The sequence below is a fragment of the Odontesthes bonariensis genome, chromosome 2 (assembly GCF_027942865.1).
Source record: "Odontesthes bonariensis isolate fOdoBon6 chromosome 2, fOdoBon6.hap1, whole genome shotgun sequence".
Lineage (NCBI taxonomy): Eukaryota > Metazoa > Chordata > Actinopteri > Atheriniformes > Atherinopsidae > Odontesthes > Odontesthes bonariensis.
This window is the reverse complement of record NC_134507.1, coordinates 34,887,828-34,897,853: the sequence shown is the minus strand read 5'-3', so window position 1 is coordinate 34,897,853 and position 10,026 is coordinate 34,887,828.

Here is a 10,026-nt window from a genome sequence, read left to right as displayed (position 1 = left end):
TTCAAGTCCCCAGAAGCTCCAAACACACACATATGATCTCTGTAAATCTAAAATACAGTATAATATAGAATAATTAATATGATATATAATTAATATAGACTAATCTAAAACAAAGTGTAAAAAAAGAATATAGGCTATACAAGATATACAAAGTAAAGAGAGTTAAATAAAATAAGTTATAGCACTATGTTTGAGTTATTGCCCAAATTGCACTACACTTGTGTTAATTACACATTGTATGCACATAGTCTGACCATAAATTGATAACCCAGATAGCAAGCTGACATTGAAATGATATTGTTTTTCCATCTGAATCATCAGAATGGTTGACATTGAAATCTTGATGCAAAATAAATGTTGAATCACTGCTGGCAAACTGATGAAAACCCGACACAACATAATTTTGACCTCAGTGATACTGAAACAACATTGATACATAGTTATCCTTAGTATGATTGATGCATCATTGATATTTGGTTTACTGGGTGATAATAGTAATGTTGAAAAGTCATTGATTTTGAGTTGATCGGGAAATCAGGAAATGTCGAAAAGCCATCGACTTATAGTTGACCGAGAAAGATGATCGAAAAGTCATGGATTTATAGTTGAGGCAAGGTGTCTAAAAAAACGATTGAATAGGCTACACAACTATCAGAAGATTGACGTGAATTCAACGTTGTCTGGATGAATAAGTTAGCATGCGCTAGCAACACGTCAGCTTGCGTGATGCCTGGATAGTGGCTGTCACTATCTTCTCGTCGTTTTTTTATTAATTAGTGGTTTTAAATTGCTGTTTACTGACACTGTGATTTACTTTTTCTCTTTTTTCAGATCATTAATCCACATCGTCAAGTAAGCAAGTCCTCAGTTTAATAAGCTTCATCTTAAAATATGGATAGGATAGTCTATGTCTATGTTTGAGGGAAAGATAGCTACCACACACACATAATGTTTCTGTCTACATGGCCTATATGCTTATATCCTTCACAGGCAGAAGTCTGCTATGCTAAACTGAAATGTATTTTTTGCTTGTTTTTTTTTTATTTTAGATGCCCTGACTCAACGACTGAGTAGAGTGAACCCTCGTTTTTCGCGGGGGTTACGTTCCAAAAAGAACCCGTGCTAGGCGAAATCCGTGAAGTAGAAACCTTTTTTTTTTTACAATTTTTATACAACGAAATACTGCATAATGCATTGAAACCAAATAATAAAACCTTTTTACAGGCCCAAGCATTTGTTTAACAAATAAAAGTACTGTATAAACGTAGCCATATAACTATACTGTAGCCTACTGTAAAATAATAATTTTCATCATCAATACGAACTGAAGGCTTCAAATTGCGGAGATCAGCGCCGCCTCACCGCGACCCGAGTCATTGGATTAGAACGGGAGAAAATGAAAAATGATTTTGAAAAAAAATACAAAATACAGTGGGACAAATAGTGACTCACGTGTATTTCACTGCTCTTCTGACTGAGCCGCTGCATCCTGACCCCGCTCTGTAGCGTTTTTTTCTTCTAAAGCCCGCGGTGCAGGTGTGTTTTTTCGAGAGAAGGACATCGTTATCGGTAGTTGTTGTCGGTCTTTTTTCTTCAGGGAAAAAAGATTTATATATACCGACATGCCACCATCGATTATGTTTGAGAACTGTAATGAACGTGTACGTGTACATATTAAACCGCAACGTTATTGACACACAGGTAGAGAAGAAGCGAGAGACTGTTTAGCCAATCAGAATGCAGAACACAATGCACGATGCAAATCCGTGAAGCAGCGAGACCGTGAAAGATGAACCGCGTTATAGCGAGGGTTCACTGTACTGCAAATACATGAATTCGCACAAGCTGTGCAGAAGTGGCTGCGCTACGCTCCAGACCGGGCGGGGGGGTCTGGACGACGGCCACTGCAGGAGATAGCCTCGCGCATTAAAAGAAAAATGCAATAAAAACGATTGTTTGATTGTTTAAAAAAATGCATGGGGTGTTATTTGTGCTAGGCGATATAGCCTACATGCTTAGTCTGCTGTAGTTTCTATATTTTGCTCATAGCCCATCCAGGCTGTAGATAGCAGGATTAATAATAATAAATTTGTTTTATATAGCGCCTTCCATGGTACTCAAGGTCGCTTTACAAGATATTAATGTTAATAGTCTAATAATAATGTTTTTAATATATTAATTTAGACCTTTTTAGATTAAACCTGTGGTATAGGCATAGGTTACTAAAATACCATTGAAGTTTTGTTGATGTGCTGGGATTTCAACATTGTTTCAATATCCATTGTAATCGAAATATCATTGAAATCTTGTTGATCTCTAGGTATGATTTCAATGTTGTTTCAATGATAATGGAGGGAGCAAAATGTTGTTGAATCAACATCAGAGTTCGACGTTGATTCAATGGCTTTATTGTTGACAGAGGGATGTTGATTTAACATCGTTTCAATGACTATTTGCTATCTGGGTAGTCTTCTGAGGAGGAAGTCTACAACTCACTAAATAATGAGCACTTGCAGAGATGTTTCCAGGTTCAACAAAAGGTTTGAATTCATTTGCATAAACAGAAATATTCTCCGTGGTTGACTTCAAACAATGACGGAATAAAGACTTAATTTAGTAGTTGACAAAACTGTGTCACTCCTTCAACACAAAAGGCAGACAAAGGAAAATCAGCTGTCCTCTCTATCCTATCATGGAGGATGGCCTGACTGGGGGGGGGGGGGGGGGGGGGGGGGAAGAGAGCGAGAGCATCCTGGAGGGGACACTAGTTGTAAAAGATTTTATTAATACATAAAGATGCTTATATTATAACACTGAAACATCCTTGAATAGCAGATCACTGTAAAAACATACATATAATATTGTGATTATGTCAGTGGGTCAACAATTTTGTAAAGGCAACTTTACATTTCTTTTAAAATTTTCAAAAACTCTAATGTAAACATAAAGAGCAACCTGAAAACAAGACATAGCATGTTACCTGGATGGAAAACCATGTGTCTCTACAGCCTGAAGGAAGAAATCTTGGGTTGTTGATGCCTTATTGTCAGAGATGTATAGTAACGAAGTAGAACTACTTCACTACTCTACTTAAGTACTAAAATGCTGTATCTGTACTCTACTGGAGCATTATTTTTTTCTCCTACTTCCACTTTGACTTCAGTACATATTTTCAATGAGTTTAGTACTTTTACTCCGATACATTTTTTATGTGCTGCATCGTTACTCGTTATTATAAACACACACACACACACACACATAAAAACGTACACTCATTCATGCACAAACACACCCACACGCATACAAACATGCAAATATGCATATAAAAACACACACAGAGAGACACAGAAGCATGCACACAGTTTAAGAAGGGGAAAAGTTGTAGAGAAAAAAAAGCACAAGCAGGAAAGAGAGGGGAGGGATGCTTTAAATGGAGAGGGGACATGCTTGATCTGTTTGTTCACAAAGAGTTAAGCCCAGTGTTTCAAGGTGCTCTTGAACATTCCGCTGTACTGCTGTTACAGCCAAACATTTTGAATAATATAAACAATTTGATTTTCAAACTTTCGACTGATTTCTTTAACAACTACACTACACAATACTTTTACTTTCAGTACTTGAGAAGTAATTTTAAAAATAAACTACTTGCAATACTTAAATACAAAACATGTTTAATACTTTAGTACTTCCACTTAAGTACGGTTTTTAAAGAGCACTTCTACTTCTACTCAAGTTGTAATGATCCGTACCAACACAGAATGGACCCAGAATGACACAACCCAAGTAGAAGGTATAACAGTCTTTATTTTATACAACAAACTCAGGGAGAAACTACTCAGTCCAGGAGAACCTAGTCCACTGCGGAAGACTAGGATGGGGCCTGAGAACAGGTGAGGTGTAGCAGGGTACCAACAGCGATATCCTTTTGGCGACGGGAGGAGAGAAACAGTCCAGAAGCCGACCTCCTAAATCCAAAATCCAAACTCCAAATCCAAATCCAAGGTCCAGTATTCAATATCCAGGTATCCAATCCGTAATCCAGTTTCCAAGGTCCAAGATCCAGAAGACGGGGTAACAAAAACAGTCCAGGTCAAAAATAAGCAGGCCGCAGGAAAAGAATGCACTGAAACAGAGGCTCGAAAACTGCGTAATAACGGCAGACAATCTGGCAGCGAACTGGAGAGAAATTGAGAGCTAAAAAGGCTGCAGACCAGGTGCAAACAATCAGGCAGACGATACGATGCATTCAGGGTCAGTAGAGAAAACAGAAAACGGCTCAAACCATGACATTACCCCTACCTCCAGGGTCAGCTCCAGAGGACCCTCCAGGCTGGTCCGGATGAGAGCGGTGGAACTCCTTAATAAGGGGCTTGTCAAGGATGTCCCGGGCAGGAACCCAAGAACGCTCCTCAGGGCCATACCCCTCCCAGTCCACCAGGTACTGAAGAGAGCGTCCTCTGCGGCGGGAGCGCAACAAACGGCGAACAGTGTACGCAGGGGAACCATCAATGATACGGGCGGGAGGAGGGGGTCTGGAGGAGGGAACCAATCTGGAAGAAAACACAGGCTTAATCCTAGAAACATGGAAGGTAGGATGGATACGCATAGTACGTGGAAGACATAGTCTAACAGCCACAGGATTAACGATCTTGGAGATGGGAAAAGGCCCAACGAAACGAGGTGCCAGCTTCTTACTCTCCACCCGGAGTGGCAGGTCCTTGGTCGACAACCATACTCTCTGCCCCACACTGTAGTGGGGAGCCGCAGACCGGCGACGATTGGCTGCCCTGGAGTAGACGAGGGACGACCTGAGGAGGGCCTTACGTGCCCTTTGCCAAATCCTGACGACCCGCCGGGCGGCTGCCTGTGCAGAAGGGACACTAGCCTCGAGTTCCTGAATGGAGAAGACAGGTGGATCATAGCCATAGACAACACGAAAAGGTGAGTAGCCAGTAGAGCTGGAGGGAAGGGAGTTGAGTGCATACTCCACCCAGGGCAGGTTGTTAGCCCAGGATAAAGGATCAGTAGAACACAGGATACGCAACTTAGACTCTACCTCAGAGTTGATACGTTCAGATTGCCCATCAGACTGGGGGTGGAAAGCAGAAGACAGGCTTAAATGAACACCCAACTGAGTACAAAACTCCTTCCAGAATTGAGAGGTAAACTGGGGACCTCTGTCCGAAACTATGTCCACAGGAAATCCATGAAGCCGAAAAACCTCCCTAGACAGCACGGCCCCCATTTCCTTGGCAGAAGGTAGTTTTTTCAGGGGAACCAGGTGGGTCATCTTGGAGAACCGATCTACCACCGTCAGAATAGTGGTATTGCCGTCCGACGGAGGGAGTCCAGTAATGAAGTCCATAGAGATATGGGACCAGGGGCGTTTAGGGACAGATAGAGGGAGAAGAAAACCAGCAGGTGGTCTACGGCCAACCTTGGCTTGAGCACAGACTTGACATGCTGCAATATATTCTCTGACATCTTTAATAAGTTCTGGCCACCAAAACCGTCTCCGAACTACTGACAAGGTCTTAGTGACACCCGGATGACAGAATAGCTTGGTGGAATGACATGAGGAGATGACTTTGGACCGAAGATTCTCAGGTACAAAAAGGCGACTGGGAGGACAATTGGAGGGTATAGCATTGGTGTTGTTAAGGTGCAGCACCTCTCTTTCAATGTCCAGCCTGGTCACAGCTATTCTTACAGACGGAGGCAGGATGTACTTGTGCTCCTCACACTTACTCTCCTCAGGAGAAGCATGCAATCGAGAGAGTGCATCAGGCTTCGTGTTCTTAGAACCCGGGCGGTAGGATAAGGTAAAGTTGAAACGACCAAAAAAAAGTGACCACCTCGCTTGCCGAGCATTTAATCGTCTGGCCCCTTTGAGGTACTCAAGGTTTCTATGATCTGTCCAGACAATAAATGGGATCTCAGCTCCCTCCAGCCAATGTCTCCACTCTCCAAGAGCCAACTTGATGGCCAGCAGTTCCCGCTCCCCTATGTCGTAGTTCTGCTCTGCCGGAGATAGCCGACGAGAGAAGAAGGCACATGGGTGGACACGATGATCAGACAACGCACGTTGAGACAAAACGGCCCCTACACCGGTACTAGAAGCATCAACCTCGACTACAAACTGTAGGGTGGGGTCTGGGAACACTAGGAGAGGAGCTGAAGTAAAAAGATCCTTTAACTTATTAAAGGCTTGGTTTGCCTTGTCACTCCAACAAAAGGTGGACTTGGAAGATGTCAAAACGTGAAGAGGAGAAGCAACAGCACTAAAGTTCCTGATAAAGCGCCTATAAAAATTAGCGAAGCCCAAGAACCTCTGTAGCTGCTTGCGTGTTTGCGGTATAGGCCAATCTCGTACAGCTGACACCTTACCAGGATCCATCTCTATCTGATTAGATGAGATAACAAACCCGAGAAAGGACACTTGGGACGCATGAAAGACACATTTCTCTGCCTTAACATACAGCTGGTTCTGCAGCAGCCGGAGTAGAACTGAGCGAACGTGGCGTACATGATCTACAAGGGAGTGTGAAAAGATAAGGATGTCATCCAGGTAAACAAAAACATAGTCATTAATCATGTCTCGGAGAACATCGTTTACTAAGGCTTGAAAAACTGCAGGCGCATTGGTCAGGCCAAAAGGCATCACCCTATATTCATAATGGCCTGAAGGAGTGTTGAATGCAGTCTTCCACTCATCACCCTGACGAATACGGACCAGATGATAGGCACTGCGAAGGTCAAGTTTAGTGAACACCGTAGCCCCTTGTAATAATTCAAAAGCCGAGGACAAGAGAGGCAGAGGGTATCTGTTCTTCACAGTAATTTCATTAAGCCCCCTGTAGTCAATACATGGCCGCAGAGAACCATCCTTCTTGCTTACAAAGAAAAAACCTGCTCCAGCTGGTGAGGAGGAGGGCCGAATAAGTCCTGCTGACAAGGACTCCTCGATATAAGACTCCATGGCCTTCCTTTCAGGTGCAGACAGAGGGTAGAGACGGCCTCTAGGTGGTGTAGTGCCAGGTAACAGGTTTATGGAACAGTCATACGGTCTGTGAGGTGGCAAAGACATGGCTCTTTTCTTATTGAACGCCTCCTTGAGATCCAGGTAATCCCTGGGTACCTTGGACAAATCAGGAAACTCAGTATCAGAATCAGCTCTCCGTAGGCAGGGTGTAGCTGGCCCAGCAGAGGATAGACAGGTACAAGGACAAGCGGAAGACCAAGACAAAATCTCCCCTGTCTGCCAGTCAATATGGGGATTGTGCTTTCTGAGCCATGTAATCCCTAAAATTATCTGCTGAGCGGGAGAGCTAATCACCAGGAATTCCAACAACTCTCGATGATTGCCTGCAATAACCATGGTGATGGGTTCAGTCTTGGTAGTTATGGTGTACAAAACATGCCCATTAACTGCAAAAACCTCCCGCGGTTTATCTAGGACCTTGGTCTTCAAACCAAGCTGAGTAACCAAAAGGGAATCAATAAACTCAGAATCAGCCCCGGAGTCGATAAGCACTTCTTGGGAGACCGTCTGCGAACCAAACAAAAAATTAGCAGTAGTCAGGCAGCAGGTGGAGGATTTCTCCTTCATAGCAAAGGAATGACTCAGTAAAGACCCCTCTTCCTCTACTGAGCCTTGTCTTTTAACGGACAACTTCTGACAAGGTGGTTCTCACCTGCACAGTAAAGGCAAAGACGGCCCCGGAAACGCCTCTCTCGCTCCTCAGGGGAGAGCCGAGAACGCCCAAGCTGCATAGGTTCCACAGGGTTGGTGACAGGTTCCCGTATAGGCTTGAGAAAAGAGATAGATGGGGCTCTAGTAGTGGTAAGTCCCCTTCCTGCAGATCTCTCCCTTCTGCGCTCCCGCAAACGAACATCAATGCGTGTAGCCAGGCGCTCCAGCCCCTCCAGAGACTTGGGGAAATCCCGAGATGCAATCTCGTCCTTTAGATCATCAGAGAGACCCTGGTAGAAAGCATCAAAAAGAGCATCATCATTCCAGTAACTGTCAACTGCCCTGGTGTGAAAATCAATTATATACTCGGTGACTGGTCTGTTTCCCTGGGAGAGGGTAAACAAATTACGAGCTGCCTCCCTCTCTGGTCTCACCGGATCAAAAACTCTTCTTAGTTCGGTAGTAAAGTCCTCAAAAGAACCACAAATGGTTGACCCTCTGTCCCATTCAGAGGTTCCCCACTGCTTAGCCCGCCCAGATAATAAGGAAATAACAAAGGCTACCCTTGATCTTTCAGTAGGAAAGGAAGAAGGTTGCAGCTCAAAGAGAAGAGAACATTGAACAATGAAGGGTCTACACTGGTTTGGTTCCCCAGCATATCTCTCAGGATGAGGAATCCGTGGTTCACAGGAGTTAGAGGGACTGGATGCCGACGCTGTCTCACTGAACCTCTTGGAGACAGGAGCAGTCCCTAATAGTTTTACTGCCTGAGTTAACTCACCCAAACTAGCCTCCAGACCGGTTATAGCACCTTCAACCTTTTCACGCCACTCCTGAGATTGTGTCGGGTCCATTTTATCTGGCCAGATTGTACTGTAATGATCCGTACCAACACAGAATGGACCCAGAATGACACAACCCAAGTAGAAGGTATAACAGTCTTTATTTTATACAACAAACTCAGGGAGAAACTACTCAGTCCAGGAGAACCTAGTCCACTGCGGAAGACTAGGATGGGGCCTGAGAACAGGTGAGGTGTAGCAGGGTACCAACAGCGATATCCTTTTGGCGACGGGAGGAGAGAAACAGTCCAGAAGCCGACCTCCTAAATCCAAAATCCAAACTCCAAATCCAAATCCAAGGTCCAGTATTCAATATCCAGGTATCCAATCCGTAATCCAGTTTCCAAGGTCCAAGATCCAGAAGACGGGGTAACAAAAACAGTCCAGGTCAAAAATAAGCAGGCCGCAGGAAAAGAATGCACTGAAACAGAGGCTCGAAAACTGCGTAATAACGGCAGACAATCTGGCAGCGAACTGGAGAGAAATTGAGAGCTAAAAAGGCTGCAGACCAGGTGCAAACAATCAGGCAGACGATACGATGCATTCAGGGTCAGTAGAGAAAACAGAAAACGGCTCAAACCATGACACAAGTCACTTTTTTGAATCACTAGTACTTTATTCATGTATGCTTATTGTTATTGGCAGCATGTAGGTACATGATCTTTGTGAGGATTTGGAAAACATAAACACCACAGAAATACATTATTAAACATTAACTGCAATAATATAAAAACAATAAATGAATGAAATGTTGGGAAGCTGGGAATGACGTCACAGCCGAGTTATCAGCGTTCCAGTTACCGCGTCCACCAAAGCTATTCTTGCGCTCGCCTTGTCCGAATTTGAACAACTTGTGATCTACCAGGCTAATGTTAGCACGGCCTGCTTTGTAGTTTGCGTGTACCCGACTACCGAGTACAACTTGAACGCACCATGAGCAGAGGGAGTGAAACGGGGAGGGACGTGGGGACCAGTGACGCGCGGGTCAACGAAAAAACATCCCGCAACCAACCGCTTTTTCCACTAACCCGCCCGTTAACTCAGACCGCAAGAAATATTTCTGAAAAAATGTTGACCCGACCCGCTTTTAAAAAAAGTAGCCAATGGTCTTAATGAACATCCTAGTGTCATTGGCAACACACAATGGACCTCATATAGCCTACCTGCATTCGTTTTTAAGGTGTTAAAATTGTAAGATGGCATTGCTTGTAAGTTTATGTTGACAAACTTTCCCTGCTTCAGCATTCAAGTTAAATTAGCACTCAGCATCTAAAAAAATGCAATAGAGGTAGCCTTCCCACAACAATTGGCTATAGGCAACTTCACAGGAGGTGCACATGACAAAGCCTGCACTTTGCTCATCATCTTTGATGATCTCGGCGAATGAGTCCCAAACCTTACTTTTTCTGCGTGTGTGTTTGCGGAGCTTCCACTCTCCCAACTTGACCTTCTCTCTTGCCGTCTCCATACCTACTGTACTTCTGACCGCGT